The following is a 15,379-nucleotide window of genomic DNA, read 5'->3' on the forward strand; positions in this document are numbered from 1 at the left end:
GCTACTTTGAAGTTCCAAATATCTTGATATAAAACATGAAAAAAAAATTGGGCATAACAGCTAAAGAATCTTATGAGAGTAGACAAGCTCACAGATGCAAACAGCCAAATATCTTGATATAAAACATGAAAAAAAATCTCATATGCAACATAATGTTGATATTGCAGCTACATCAGCGTAGACAGGTCAGAAGGAATGCACAAATTCAAGTTGAGTAGTGGACATCACACATTCATCCATATGATATAGATAACTTCAAGTTTCTCATACACTTACTTCTGGTTGCAAAACAGCTCCATGGCTTAGTATATGTAGTATATGCGCTGGCAACTCTTTTCCTATCTCCTTGAAAAGTGCCTGCAAAAGGAAGAAATGTTACTCGAGTTGATAATTGAGAAGTTGAGATCCATTGGTTTAGAATTTGGGCGTTAATTTGTACATACAGTTATGAGCTGCCCATGCATATCTACTTTCTGCTGTAGCATCTCCTTAGCACGCCTGAGTTCTGCATTTTCTTCATTAGCACGCCTGAGTTGTTCCTTCTCTCGAAGTGTGAGCGAAATTGGTGCACTGGCATTCCTTTTCCTAGCTGCTGATTTAATATCTTCTTTCTTAACAACCCCATCGCCTATTGACACACGACCATGAGGAATGCCACCTGATGCTTCATACAACAGCTCACCGTCCAACTCTCTTCCCTCCCAATTATCTGGATACTTCTCTTTGACCAATGTAGTATAGTCATCCTAACAATGAAAAATTATAGTTTGTTCACAACATGCTAGTAAATTAACATCCTCAAAATCTATAAGCAGTATGGCAGTAGAAACAATGACATACAATGCGTTTTTGTGCCTTCTGGCTCATGATTGCACCATTGCTAATGATTGCACCATTGTTGCCGCTGCTACTCACATTCTTCATTCCACATTTCATTGCAGTATATGTATTCAGCATCGTCGCCTTCTCGGGTCCAAGAGTCTCTTCCTACAAGACCGTAGAAACTCAAGAAAAGTCATGGCATTGTCATGTAACAGAAAAACTAAGTATGAAGCAAATCATACAACAAGCACGACATACCAAATATTGTTGTGCCTCCGCAAAAGGTCGTGAGCCTCCTCTGTTTTGAGCAATATCCTCAGATTTCAAGCGAGCTTCTCGTCCCCTCCCCCTGTTGGTCTTGTATCCCTTTGATGTCCAATAACGACATAGTCCAGGCCATGCAACTTCCTGGCACCATGGTATCCTACTCTGGAGGTATTGCTCATATTCAAGTTCTCTTGCACTAAATGTTATTAATTGAAAGTTTTTTTAACTATATTAATTGACAAGTTCTAGAAAAACAGGAAACACATGTGCAACAATACATCATTTTCGATACCTTTCACCTTTAGGTTGAAGGCCAACTTTGCGACCACGTGGAGGCACTCTTAATTCAACAGTAGCTCTCATGCGTCTTCCTCTACGCTTCTCAGATGAAGGGTGAGATGAGTTCACATTACTCTTTTGGGACAAAAGGTTGGTAGAGTTAGTGCTGCCAGAAATTGTCCTTTGTGAGTTATTGTTGCCTGATCCGCTCCTGGCACGGACATGACGAAGTCCAGTCATCTCCTATAAAGACAAATTCAGATGTTAGACAAATCTATTACAGAGGGAACCTACTAGAATTAGAATACAAATTTGAACAGAATGAGAGGAAAACCATGTGGGCTACATGTCAAATAACACATATTTGCAAGAAAGAAAGAAACTTTCAGAAATATTCAATATAAATAATATCAAGTTTCAGTTGCTTCCAACACAGGAATTAAAATACAACGTTCGATTGCTTTTAGTATACAAAATAACACAAACTACCATAGAACACTAAAACTAAACCAGCACAACATTAGAAATCATTTGGATCATAGGTTGGGGATTGAAGTTCTTCATCTTCGTCATATTCTTCCTCCTCTTCCTCTTCATCTTCATCCTCTTCATCTTCTTCCTCCCCTTCTTCATCTTCATCTTCTTGGATAGCAGCAGATAGCTTCTCCAAATGTTCTATCTCTTTTGGATCAGTAATCTCATCCGATGCAAATGAGTCCATGTTTTCTAAGCCAAGTCCTATATCAATAGTAAAAGTGCCTGCCAACCCATCCTCTTGATAGAATAAGACACCGTGTGTTGGTTCTTGTGGAAGGTTGTTGCTGGCCATTGGAGGAACATAGCCCCGTGGAGGAACTCGAAATACCACCGACCAGTCCAATAGATCTCTTCTAGTCTTACATGGGTAAGACAAGTAGTATACTTGACTAACTTGACCAGCCATAACAAATGGATCAAAATTTGAGAGTTTGGGGGTGTGATTTATCTCTACCAATCCCAAATTTTCAGTTCTCCTTACCCCAGCTGAAGTTGGATCAAACCAGCGGCAATCAAATAAGACTAGCTCCAGTTTCATTCTACCTTCCCAAGTTATTTTAATTATATCTTCAGTTACACCATAATAATCGAATTGGTTGTCATCTTCATCAAGTGAAGTAACACAAACCCCACTATTGACTCTAGTTAATTCAGATTTCTTCCTCTCATACTTCTCTGACCGAAACCTATACCCATTCACATCATAACAGCCATAAGTAGCAACTCTTGTGCGAAAACCATAAGACATTTGGCGTAAAGCATTGTGAATGCTAGGTGACTTCATGCACTGCAAGATATAATTACTTATGTCAGTTTTGGAGCTAAATGAATATTGGGCACAAATTTAAGTGTTTTAGGGACAATACTTTAGTTTTAAACCAGTCAAAAAAATTAGGTCCATGACATCTAGCAGGTCCTGATTTCCAGCCATTCAGTCTTAACTCACGGAGTTGTTTCGGTGTTGGAACAAATCGAGGGCTCTTCCACTGCTCATTATCAAACTCCCTACACGAAGTTATTTAGAGTTATGAACAGTTGAAAACATATTATTGTTCACAGTAGTTATTGAGATTTTAAGACGTACTTGAAAAGATCATCCATTTCAGGCATGTTTGTCAATATGTACAAGAAAGCAGCCTTGTATTCGTCGTTATTGAGCTCACGGTATCCTTGAGGGCTCATGCATCGGCCAGGGCATTTAAATATCTCAAGGTCACATGCAGATTCAAATGTAGAGGCCCCATCATCATACCGAGGTGCCTTGTTTCTAACTGACCGTACTTTAGGATTAAAATACAAAGACAGGAAATTAGTTGACTCCTCAACGAGATAAGCCTCAACAATGGAGCCCTCAACTCGAGCCTTATTGCGCACTTTTGTCTTAAGTTTACCTATGCATCTGCGAGGGCAAGTCAAGAAGTTAGCCTAAGAGCCAACACACCACCTTATAGTGGACTACAAGTTCTGGATTTACCTCTCATAGTTATACATCCATCGGGCTAAGACAGGGCCTCCTAGTCAAGCTTGATAGGGAAGATGTACAATTAGATGTTGCATTGAATTAAAGAAACCAGGAGGGAATATCTTCTCTAGTTTGCATACAAGCACCGTAGCATTCTTTTCTAGGGAGCTCACAACATCTTTGCTAAGTTCTTTTGCACATAGCTGCCTATAGAAAAAGCTTAGCTCGGCCAAACATAACCATATATTCTCCGGAATGAAGCCACGAAATGCAACTGGTAGCAGCCGTTCCATGAAGATATGGTAATCATGACTTTTAAGCCCAAAAATCTTCCTTTGCTGGAAGCTAACTCCTCTTTTAAAACCCGCTGCATATCCATCGGTAAATTTCAGCTCTTTAAACCATTTAAGAATGGTTAACCTATCATCTTTCTCAATGAAAAATGGTGCCCTTGGCTTGAACCACTTCCCATTGTCCTTCAAATGCAAATGCTGCTTAGGGCGATGGCATATTTCTTCTAGATCTTTTCTTGCCTTCACATTATCTTTAGTTTTATTAGGAATGTCAAAGCATGTGTTCCATATAGCTTCTGCTATATTTTTCTCATTGTGCATCACATCGATGTTGTGCCTAAGCTTCAGTTTATCAAAGTATGGAAGATCCCAAAAGCAGCTTATGTGGGTCCAGTTGTGCAATTTATTATAGTTATCTGTGTCATATACATTTGCAACCATGTGAGCTCGCACTTCCTCCCCTGTCAAACGCCTTGGTGGCCCCTCAAGCACTATTGTATCCTTTCTAAATGAATTGGCTTGGGTTCTGAACTCATGGTCAGGAGGTAGAAAGCGCCTATGGCAATCAAACCAGCAAGCCTTACGCCCATGCGGAAGTCTAAATGATTTTGAATCACTCAAGCATTCTGGGCAAGCTAGCTTCCCATGAGTGCTCCACCCAGCAAACATACCAAAAGCAGGGAAATCATGGACTGACCATAGAAAAGCTGCTTTCATTAAAAAGTTTCTCTTCACAGAGGCATCCCATGTATTAACCCCCAGCCACAGTTCCATAAGCTCATCTGCTAATGGTTGCATTAGAATGCCCAAATTCTTTCCAGGATGTTCAGGACCAGGTATCACAAGACTAAGAAATATAAACTCTGGCTTTAAGAGAAAACCAGGGGGAGGTTTAACGGAGCTACAAACACTGGCCAGCACGTGTACGGAGCAGCAACCAAACTATATGGTGTAAAACCATCTGTAGCTATGACAAGTCGCACACTTCTCGGATCACATGAAAATTCTGGAAAATCCTTATCAAAATCTTGCCAAGCCTCACCATCACATGGGTGGACCATCTTATCAGACCCGGAAGGAGTGTGAGAACGCATAAGCTTTGCGGTCTCCTCATTGGCATACAACCTTTGCAATCTATCTTTTAGAGGGAGGTACCGCAAAACTTTACGTGGGATTTTCTTTTGGCCTTCCTCGTAACGAAATGTGCCATAAAAGTCACACTTCTCTTTATGTTTGTTATCTTTGTAATACAACATGCAATTATTTTTGCACACATCTATTTTGACATATGGCATCCCAAGACCTTCTAAGAGTTTCTTGGATTGGTAGAAGTCTTCAGACAAATTAGATTCAGGAGGCAAAAGTTCATGGATTATTTTTAAGGTATCATCAAAATGTGCAATGGACATGTTGTATTGTGATTTCACAGCCAGCAAACGAGCTACAGCGGAAAGACGTGAGTGTTTTGTGTTCTCATGTACCAATTCATCGGCACTACTGACCATCCTATAAAAAGCCTTGGCAGAGGAGGTTGGCTCCTCAGTAACCGGTGGAAGATGGCTACCACCTAAGTCAACCAACATATTGTCCATTCGATCAGTTTCATTACAGCCCTCTTGATGTACTAAAGGGACAGATCCATCAGCAGCAGCTACAAAACTCTCACCATGTTCTGTCCAGGTTTTGTAATTTGGCTTATACCCATGTTTATACAAGTGTTTCTCTACAATGTGCCTTTCTTGCGGAAAATAATTCCGACATTTGGCGCATGGACACTTAATTTTACCACCTTCAGCTACGGAAGAGAAGGCCCGGTCTATAAATCGTGCAGTTTCTTCAAGCCATATATTAGAAGGGACTTGACCAAACACCCATCCACTATACATCCAATCACGGTTCTCCATTATTTAACCAAGAACTCATACTGAAATAAAATTCACAGAAATGGGGCTATTTCAGAAAAATAATAGCATACTAAAGGGCAGCAGCACAAATAACAATTCACAAAAAGACAATTGTTTCAGACATAAATTTAAGAGCTCAAAGCTATAACTTACCAATATACTTGTTCAAGCTGGGAAATTACGGCGTCGAAAAGGGTGGCCAGCCAACTCCCCTAGCTGTTCGCTGATGTTTCTGGAATATGAAAAGATAAGATTATTCTAGGATTTATAGATCTTAAATTCACTTTAAATAAATAAATAAATAGCAGGTAGGTGTCACGGAAGCTACAACCTAGAAAAAATGAACAGTTAGATGGTCATGTACATAAGCTACATGCTAGCTGTTCACTGATGTTGCTACAGAAGCTCCAACTTACGTCTAAAAACAACCAAAACAAATCTGTCCAAATCAACTTGCACACCAAAGAACTGTACATGGTCATGTACAACTAGTTTTGCGTTGGAACCCATAAAAATTGGTGTTTGAACTTATCCAAATCAACCGTATACTAATCAGATGTGCCTAAATTAGTTCCAACGAAGCTTGTACGCTACACAAGAAATAGAGCAAACAAATCGTAGATCTAGGAAAAGAAGGTAATATATTACCAGAGATATGGAGAATGGGGACTTGTGAGGCAGCGAGTAGAGGAGTACAGGCAGCCGGAGGTGAAGACGTGTAAATCTGAATGGGGGGACAAGTACGGGAGCTTGGTGGGGGGCAGATGCTGGTGCTCCGGTGGGTGGCGAGGCAGAGACCGGCACTACGCAAGTGGTGAGGAAGATGCAGGCGGAAGGACGGCCTTCCGCGGGGAGGGGAGGCAGCCGCGACGGTAGATGGGAGGATGGTGTAGCTGCTGCCACGGCGGTGGACCTGCGGATGGTGTGGCGGCGGCGGCGGTGGACCAGAGGGTGGCGTGGCGGCGGCGGCGGTGGACCGGAGGATGGTGTGGCGGCGGCTTCGGCTGTGGACCGGACGATGGTGGCGGCGGCGGTGAAGCGCAGGACTGGATTGGGGATCGAGAGGATTCTGGAGACTACGACTGAATTGGGGATGGAGGCTCTACGTGTTTGCCCTCTCCTTTTGTATTGGGCCTAACTCTGTGAGCCCAAACACACAGGAAAATAGACAAAAGGGTGGGCCTCTCCGAAAAAATGCGCGCGCAATAAAAACCCGATGGCGCGAAGCGGCAGCCCGCGGGCGCGAAGGGCCGAATGCGATTCCTGTGGGCCGCGACGCACAGGGATATACTTTTCCTGTGCGCCTGCTCAGAACCTACAGGAATATGGTAAAAAAACCTGTCAGTCAGTGTCTGGCCCACAGTAAAATGACATTTTCCTGGGAGTCTACGTGGGGCCGACGGGAATATATGTTGGCTCACAGGCTTAATCACGATTCTGGTAGTGACGGCTGAAGGAAGTCCCGCGACTGAACGACGACTCCAAGTTCTGAATTGCCGCAGTGCCGGTTAACTAATTCGAAGGTGCACCCTGATGTCAAAAAAAAAATTAAAAAAAATCGAAGGTGCACCCAAGCCTAACCGCACTTAACTGCTAGCTACAAGAAAATTAAAGAAGGACCAACCGCACTTAGCTACAGGAAAGTTATAGCCGGACCAACCGCACTTAACTAGCTAGTACAGTAGCTAAGTACCTAAGTGCACCGTCACGTACGCTCCTGCCCATGCCTTCTTAAGTGCACCACACCATCGATCGTGCTACTCCAACTCGTAGCAACCGAAACCCACTCCTTGAAAGCCACACCGATCTGTGTGATCAGATCATTACCACCAACGCCATGGATCACTCGCCCGCCAAGTTCGTCCTGCTCCTCATGGCGGCAGCGGCAACCTAGAGCAGCGTCTTCCCCGTCGCCGACGCGCGGTCGGCTCATGCAGTCGCCGCGGGTTGCATACCGCGCGAGCGGGACGCCTTGCTGACCTTCAAGCAGGGCGTCAACGACACCAAGGACGACCTCGTGTCGTGGCACGAAGGGAGCCAAGATTGCTGCCGATGGGAAGGCATCACCTGCGACAAGGCGACCGGCCATGTCGTCGAGCTTGACCTGGGCTGGTGGACTTCTTTCTTGGTTGGCCAGATAAGTCCTTCCTTACTTTCACTAGAGCATCTGGAGAGCCTTGATCTCGCCTACACAGGACTGTGTGACCATGCGCATCGTCTTCCAGAGTTGTTGGGTTCTTTCAAGAACCTCAGACATCTCGATCTCTCCAACACGCTTTGCCATGGTGAAGCGCCTCCTCAGCTTGGCAACCTGTCGAAGCTGGAATATCTCGACCTCTCCGTCCCGGCTATCACCCAAAAGAGGGACCTAAAAAACATCTCATGGTTAACCCGCCTACCTCTCTTGTCATATCTTGAGTTGAGTTATTTGGACCTCAGCTCAGTTGTTGATTGGCCTCTTGTGGTGAGCATGATCCCCTCCTTGGAGTACCTCCACCTTTCTAACTGCTCACTTCCAAGTGCAGCTCGATCCCTCCCACACCTATACACCACAAATCTTAAGCACCTTGACCTCTCCCGTAACTACTTTGGTCATCCTGTTGCATCCTGTTGGTTTTGGAACATAACAAGCCTCGAGTACCTCGACCTCTCAAATACCAATCTCTATGGCCCGTTGCCTGATGCACTGGGAAATATGACCTCCCTCCAGTGGTTAGATTTGAGCAACATGGGTAATAGAGCCACAATGACAGTGGAGTTGGGAAACCTATGTGATTTGGGAACACTACGGCTTGACCGGAGTCTCTCCTCTGGAAACATAACAGAGTTTCTGGAGAAATTGCCAAAGTGTTCGTCCAACAGATTGCAAGAATTGACGTTGAAGAGCAACAATATGTTCGGAAAGCTGATGAATAGTATGGGACAATTAAACAACTTAACTATGCTTGACCTTTCTCACAATAACATTACAGGAACTATACTGCTAGGCATTCATAAGTGCTCTTATTTATGGCACTATGACCTTTCTTACAACCATCTTATTGGAGCTATACCTTCATGGTTGGGGAATTGCACTAGATTGTGGTATCTTTCTCTTTCCAACAACCTGCTCACTGGACATATACCGCATGGTTTTGCAAGTTGCGCCGCGTTACTTACACTTGACATTTCGGACAACCATCTTAGTGGAGCAATACCACCGGGGTTGGGGAATTGCACTAATTTGGGGCAACTTTATCTTTCTAGTAACCATCTTACTGGGCATGTGCCATCCAAGATCGGTATGCTTGGTCATTTGTTTGATCTCGACCTTAGCAACAATAATCTTGATGGCATGATCACAGAAGAACACCTGCTTGGTCTGAAGAACTTAGAGCACATGGATTTATCACACAATTCTTTCTCGGGACCTTTACCATCACATTTTGGATCTCGATTGTTAGTAGAACTGTCTTTATCCTACAATTACTTCAGTGGCCCTATTCCTAAATATATTTGTCAGTTCGAGTTCCTACTTGTCTTGGAATTGTCATACAACTTTCTAGAGGGAGAACTTCCTCGCTGTTCTCATGAATCTAGCTTGGTTTACCTCCTCTTGAGTAACAACAACTTTTCCGGCAAGTTTCCATCATCAGCCCGAAACTACTCAAGATTGGCTTTCCTAGATCTTTCAAGGAATAACTTCTATGGAACATTGCCGTCATGGATTGGAGAGTTGGTAAATTTGAAATATCTGCAACTAAGCCACAACTTGTTACATGGAGATATTCCATCGACTGTCACAAATCTGTATTGCCTTCGTCATTTGAATTTAGCCAAAAATATTATATCTGGAGTTATACCATGCTCTTTGTCAAAATTAATTGCAATGACCCAAGCAAACTCAACGAAACATGGGACACACAAGTCTTGCAGGTCCAACAACTATGGAGTTATGAAAAATGAAGTTTTGCTTGTTGTAATGAACGCCAAGAACTTAAGTATGGTATTATTGGATTTTTTGATGTGCTGAGTATTGACCTATCACTCAACAATTTAGTTGGTCGAATTCCAGAGGAGTTAACTTCTCTCAATGGACTGTTGAATTTAAACTTATCATGGAATCACTTGAGTGGACAAATTCCTGCAGAGATTGGGGCTATGAAGTCAATTGAGTCACTAGACCTCTCAAGGAACAACCTTTATGATGACATCCCGGCAAGCTTGTCGAATTTGGCGTATTTAAGCTCATTGGACTTATCATATAACAACCTTACTGGAAGAATTCCCCTAGGCAATCAACTTGACACAATCTACTCCGAGAACCCGTCCATATACGCTGGTAACATTGGCCTGTGTGGCCCTCCTCTCGAAAGAAATTGCTCAGGAAACAATGGTCTTGAGCATGTGAATCAACAAAAAAGTGAGAAGGTTTACGAGCTACTATTATCCTTTTACTTTGGACTTGGGTCTGGGTTTGTGGCTGGCCTTTGGGTCGTGTTTTGCACTCTACTGTTCAACAAAACATGGAGAGTTTCCTATTTTCGCCTCTTCGACAAGTTGTATGACAACGCATATGTGTTTGTGGTTGTTACTTGGAGGATGATAAATTTCAAGGAAACTACAAGTTGAGCACTCTGGATGATTATCAGATGGTGTTGTCATCGTAGTATTAGTGGGCTCTATGAATAATTGATGTTGACCATGTATTTTCTTAGCAGCTGGTACTACTATGTGTTTTTTTACATGTAATAATGCATGTAATTGGTCGTTATTGGTTTGTACACCGAATAAGACCCCCAACACATACAACAAAATGATCAACCATCTTCTTTTGTCCGTTTGCATGTAGTTAGGATGTCTCAAAGAAGACCATCCATCTCTTTTTGTGTGAGAATTTTCAAATGAAGCATGAGCACAACAATTTTACATGAGTTTGCGAGCGAACTACACAAAGTTTTGTATGCGATCATTTTGTTTGTGACCCATGCCTACTCACACGAGGGCCGTCGTCTACCAACAATCTTGTTATGCCTTTCTCTCCTCAGTTCGCCTTAAAAATACATCCTAATAATTTTTTTTCAAAGTCGTGATTGTTTAAATTCTTAAATTTTTTAAAATTCTGGAACTTTTTTTGAATTTGCTTTACATTTTTTCAATTTCACAGATTGTTTTCTTGTTCGAAACATTTTCAGAATTCCTGGTCATTTTCAAATCCACAAGATTTTTAAATCCATCAATTTTTTTATTTCACCATTTTTTGTCAAAATTAACAGAAAAAGCCATCCAAATTTTTCTTAGACAGCAGGCAAGCTGCAGCTAAAGACGAGCAAAGGAACCAACAGACAGAAGGGCCGGGCGAGCGAGATTACTGGGTCGATACAATTTTTTAGTCGGCCGATACCATATAGAGCTCCCGACTTAGCTCATCGTAACATGATATAGAACTAGAGGCCAAGAAGCATGACGCTCGCCGCTCCTGTGATCACTTCCGTTTGTATTTTATGGAATAAGAAAAAACAACAACATGTATTACGTGAGAAAGTAGAATGAAAAGGAAAACACGAATATTATATTTACTCCACGATCCATGTAGACATCTAACGAACATTAAATGAATTCACAAATTAAGTAAGCCGGCTGGCCTATTACCTTTTTTGTAAGCACAAAGTTTCCCCTTACGTAAGTAAGAAAAAAAATTGAAGGGCGCGGTAGTAATATGTATTTGAATTCATTCTCATATGCCCTATTCGGTCAATAGTGAGAAAGGATGGGATTTTTACCAATGTGCAGACCCTATAGTAGGAAAATATTTCTTCTCGAGTTTGTGCATCTTTTTCACCTATATTCCATATCTAGTTCCTAGCCACCACTATTTAATTCTTCAAGGATTTGCTTAATAAAAGCCAAATTTAAAATTATGTAAGTAATTTAAATGCCAAACGTATTTGCAATATTTTTGTACAGGTTTTATACATTATTCTAATCATATCATAAACATGCAATATGGTCATCATATCATACACATAATAGTCTCATCATATCATCCAACACAAATCATGTCGTCACATCATAATCACGATATAGCTATACAAGTTACATGACATGTCTCATCATACATCATGTAGTACTTCTTGAGGCGCCAGTTCATATCCCTCTCTTGCACTAGCTGAAGGAAATATGCCCTAGAGGCAATAATAAAGTTATTATTTATTTCCTTATTTCATGATAAATGTTTATTATTCATGCTAGAATTTTATTAATTGGAAACTTAGTACATGTGTGAATACATAGACAAAACATAGTGTCCCTAGTATGCCTCTACTTGACTAGCTCGTTAATCAAAGATGGTTATGTTTCCTAACCATATATATGTGTTGTCATTTGATGAACGGGATCACATCATTAGAGAATGATGTGATGGACATGAACCATCCGTTAGCTTAGCATTATGATCGTTACAGTTTTATTGCTACTACTCTCTTCATGACTTATCCATGTTCCTCAGACTATGAGATTATGCAACTCCCAAATACCGGAGGAACACTTTGTGTGCTACCAAACGTCACAACGTTAATGGGTGATTATAAAGGTGCTCTACAGGTATCTCCGAAGGTGTTTGTTGGGTTGGCATAGATCGAGATTAGGATTTCTCACTCCGTGTTTCAGAGAGGTACCTCTGGGCCCTCTCGGTAATACTCATCACTATAAGCCTTGCAAGCATTGTGACTAATGATTTAGTTGCGGGATGAAGTATTACGGAACGAGTAAAGAGACTTGCCGGTAACGAGATTGAACTAGGTATGATGATACCGACGATCGAATCTCGGGTAAGTAACATACCGATGACAAAGGGAACAACGTATATTGTTATGCGGTTTGACCGATAAAGATCTTCGTAGAATATGTAGGAGCCAATATGAGCATCCAGGTTCCGCTATCGGTTATTGACCGGAGATGTGTCTCAGTCATATCTACATAGTTCTCGAACCCGTAGGGTCCGCACGCTTAACATTCGATGTCGATTTGTATTATGAGTTATGTGATTTGATGACCGAAGTTTGTTCGGAGTCCCGGATGAGATAACGGATGTGACGAGGAGTCTCAAAATGGTCGAGATGTAAAGATCGATATATTGGAAGGCTATATTCGGACATTGGAAAGGTTCCGAGTGATTCGGGTATTTTTTGGAGTACCGGAGAGTTATGGGAATTCACCGGGGGAAGTAATGGGCCTTAATGGGCCATACCGGAAAGGAGAGAAGGGCCTCACGGGGTGGCCGTGCACCCTCCCCCCCCCCCATGGGCTGATCCGAATTGGACTAGGAGGAGGCGGCGCCCCCCTCTTTCATTCTCCCCTCTTCCTCCTTCCCTCCTCCTACTAGGAATAGGAAAGAGGAGGGGAATCCTACTTGGACTGGGGAGTCCTAGTAGGATTCCCCACACCTGGCGCACCCCCCTTGAGCCGGCCACCTCTTCCCTCCCCTCCTTTATATACGTGGCCAGGGGGCACCCCGTAGACACACAAATTGATCTTTTAGCCGTGTGCGGTGCCCCCTCCATAATTTTCCACCTCGATCATATCGTTGTAGTGCTTAGGTGAAGCCCTGCACCGGTAACTTCATCATCACCGTCACCACACAGTTGTGCTGACGGAACTCTCCCTTGGCCTCAGCTGGATCTAGAGTTCGAGGGACGTCACCGAGCTGAACGTGTGCAGATCACGGAGGTGCCGTGCGTTCGGTACTTGATTGGTTGGATCGCGAAGACATTTGACTACATCAACCGCGTTACTTAACACTTCTGTTTTCGGTCTACGAGGGTACGTAGACAACACTCTCCCCTCTTGTTGCTATGCATCACCTAGATAGATCTTGCGTGATCGTAGGAAATTTTTGAAATTACTGCGTTCCCCAACAGTGGCATCCGAGCCAGGTCTCTGCGTAGATGTTATATGCACGAGTAGAACACAAAGAGTTGTGGGCGATAATAGTCATACTGCTTACTAGCATGTCATACTTTGATTCAGCGGTATTGTTGGATGAAGCGGCTCAGACCGACATTACGCGTACGCTTACGCGAGACTGGTTCTACCGACGTGCTTCGCACACAGGTGGCTAGTGAGTGTCTGTTTCTCCAACTTTAGTTGAATCGAGTGTGGCTATGCCCGGTCCTTGTTGAAGGTTAAAACAGCACACTTGACAAATAATCGTTGTGGTTTTGTTGCGTAGGTAAGAGCGGTTCTTGCTAAACCCGTAGCAGCCATATAAAACTTGCAACAACAAAGTAGAGGACATCTAACTTGTTTTTGCAGGGCATGTTGTGATGTGATATGGTCAAGATGTGATGATATATAAATTGTTGTATGAGATGATCATGTTTTGTTAAAGTTATCGGCAACTGGCAAGAGCCTTATGGTTGTCTCTTTATTGCATAAGATGCAAGCGCTATATAATTGCTTTATTTTATCGCTATGCGATAGCAATAGTTGCAAGAGCAATAGTTGGTGAGACGACCATGTGATGACACGTTGATAGAGATCAAGATGATGGAGATCATGGTGTCATGCCGGTGATGATGGAGATCATGATAGTACTTTGGAGATGGAGATCAAAGGCACAAGATGACGATGTCCATATCATGTCACATATTTTGATTACATGTGATGTTTATCTTTTATATTCTTATTTTGCTTCGTTCGGCGGTAGCATTATAAGATGATCCCTTACTAAATTTTAAGGTTAAGTGTTCTCCCTGAGTATGCACCATTGCTACAGTTCTTCATGCTGAGACATCAAGTGATGATCGGGTGCGATAAGCTCTACGTTCACATACAACGGGTGCAAGCCAGTTTTGCACACGCAAAATACTTGGGTAAAGTTGATGAGCCTAACATATGTGGATATGGCCTCGGAACACTGAGACCGGAAGGTCGAGCGTGAATCATATAGTAGATATGATCAACATAGTGATGTTCACCATTGAAAACTACTCCATCTCACATGATGATCGGACATGGTTTAGTTGATTTGGATCACGTGATCATTTAGATGACTAGAGGGATGTCTATCTAAGTGGGAGTTCTTATATAATATGATTAATTGAACTTTAATTTATCATGAACTTATTCCTGATAGTATTTTGCAAATTATGGTGTAGATCAATAGCTCGCGTTGTAGCTTCCCTATGTTTTATATGTTCCTAAAGAAAAATAAGTTAAAATATGATAGTAGCAATGATGCGGACTGTGTCCGTGATCTGAGGTTTATCCTCATTGCTGCACAGAAGAATTATGTCCATGATGCACCGCTAGGTGACAGACCTATTGCAGGAGCAGATGCAGACGTTATGAATGTTTGGCTAGCTCAATATGATGACTACTTGATAGTTTAGTGCACCATGCTTTACGGCTTAGAATCAGGACTTCAAAGACGTTTTGAACGTCATGGACCATATGAGATGTTCCAAGAGTTGAAGTTAATATTTCAAGCAAATACCCGAGTTGAGAGATATGTAGTCTCCAACAAGTTCTATAGCTAAAAGATGGAGGAGAATAGCTCAAGCAGTGAGCATGTGCTCAGATTGTCTGGGTACTACAATCGCTTGAATCAAGTGGGAGTTAATCTTCCAGATAAGATAATGATTGATAGAGTTCTCTAGTCACCATCACCAAGTTACTGGAACTTCGTGATGAACTATAGTATGCAAGGGATGACGAAAACGATTCCCGAGCTCTTCGTGATGCTGAAATCGACGAAGGTAGAAATCAAGAAAGAGCATCAAGTGTTGATGATTTACAAGACCACTAGTTTCAAGAAAAGGGCAAAGGGAAAGAAA

The 15,379-nt window shown here is 42.4% G+C and overlaps 1 pseudogene; it reads left to right on the top strand.

Annotated features, from left to right (window-relative positions):
- Positions 1 to 7,401: 7,401 nt before the first annotated feature.
- On the top strand, positions 7,402 to 10,179 carry LOC119323603 (annotated as a pseudogene).
- The last annotated feature ends 5,200 nt before the right edge of the window (positions 10,180 to 15,379 follow it).

Source organism: Triticum dicoccoides, chromosome 6B (genome assembly GCF_002162155.2).
Source record: "Triticum dicoccoides isolate Atlit2015 ecotype Zavitan chromosome 6B, WEW_v2.0, whole genome shotgun sequence".
Lineage (NCBI taxonomy): Eukaryota > Viridiplantae > Streptophyta > Magnoliopsida > Poales > Poaceae > Triticum > Triticum dicoccoides.